The sequence below is a fragment of the Sitodiplosis mosellana genome, unplaced genomic scaffold, assembly GCF_009176505.1.
Source record: "Sitodiplosis mosellana isolate CC-2019 unplaced genomic scaffold, AAFC_SMos_1.0 Smas_scaffold_2995, whole genome shotgun sequence".
Classification (NCBI taxonomy): domain Eukaryota; kingdom Metazoa; phylum Arthropoda; class Insecta; order Diptera; family Cecidomyiidae; genus Sitodiplosis; species Sitodiplosis mosellana.
The window spans coordinates 1-1,177 of NW_022598237.1; the positions used below are offsets into that span (position 1 = coordinate 1).

The 1,177-nt window shown below is 39.7% G+C and overlaps 1 long non-coding RNA gene across 1 annotated transcript; it reads left to right on the forward strand.

Annotated features, from left to right (window-relative positions):
* The first annotated feature begins 159 nt into the window (after window positions 1-159).
* Window positions 160-1,171, forward strand: LOC129571621 (uncharacterized). Its single transcript, XR_008688306.1, has 3 exons — window positions 160-373; window positions 655-817; window positions 936-1,171. It is a non-coding gene; the product is annotated as an uncharacterized LOC129571621 (long non-coding RNA).
* Window positions 1,172-1,177: the final 6 nt, after the last annotated feature.

A 1,177-nucleotide genomic window follows, 5' to 3' on the forward strand; every position in this document is an offset into this window, starting at 1 on the left:
AAATGAAAAAAAATGATTCGGGCTCTAAAGTATCACATGATTGTACTCAGCCGTACCCAAGTGGCCGAGTCTCCACACTGTCGACATACTGAACGAACACCAAGAAATGCTTTGACATTTGCCCGACGACAATGACACTTCATTTTGTGTGCGTTTGTTCACTGACTATTGGCAATTTTGTACGCTCTGTAAATATTTCGTGTTTTGTATTTTTGTTATTTGTGAAAATCAAGCAAATTTGTGTTTGTTGGATAAAATCCAAGTGAATATTTTGAAAAGAATTGAATTTTGGTCATCAGAAACATTGAAAAATTGAAAATCGTTTGAAAACTGTGGAATTGGTACGCAAGAAACGTCACATTCTCACAATTGGGTAAGTGGTTCGATTGAAGCCGATTTTTTCTTGCGCAAAAATGCACATTCGGAATGAATTTCCATTGCGAATGAATGTCAATCGGTTCGCTGGTTCACATTAAATCATTTGGCAATCGATCAATTGAACCGAATGAATCGAAATATTGAAAAATTCAATGGAAACATCGAATATGTTGAGGTCATTGAAACGATCGGTCACTGAGTTGCGTTCAATCGGAACTAAAATTCACTTTTTCAATTGACATTTAATCAAACGATTCGATTTTTCTCTATTTTCAGCAACGATGAACGCAAATTGGCACAGGAATCTGACCAAATACTGGTTCAAAATCGAGCTGGAGACGAAGCAAATACTTCGAATGGTCAAAGATGACTTTCAAAGTAGCGGCATGTCGTTCGACAACAATTTCAAGGACTATTTCGTTCAAACGACGAACATTCGGTGAGAAAATCATTCATGTTGGCATTTTTCAAGATTCTCGGCACCTTTTTCGGTGCGAGATCATCGAATTGCTTGAATAAAAAATCAATAAATCGATTTTGTTCCATTTTTCCCGCAGAATTGCACAAGTCTACGAACAATGTCTCACTGAATTTCGGTTCGAAGAGCAATTCATCGGCGTTCGATTTGGTCAGGTGCCAGCCACAAATCCGATCGAAAAGACGACCGCCGTGGCAAACGGCGAGATGGATGTCATAGCCAGTCGACCGGCGACGGTTGACTCAATTCTGAACGGAATGCACGTTCCAAGCGACGAATCAGTGGCATCGTTCCTGTTCAAACATAATCGCCCAGGCAATG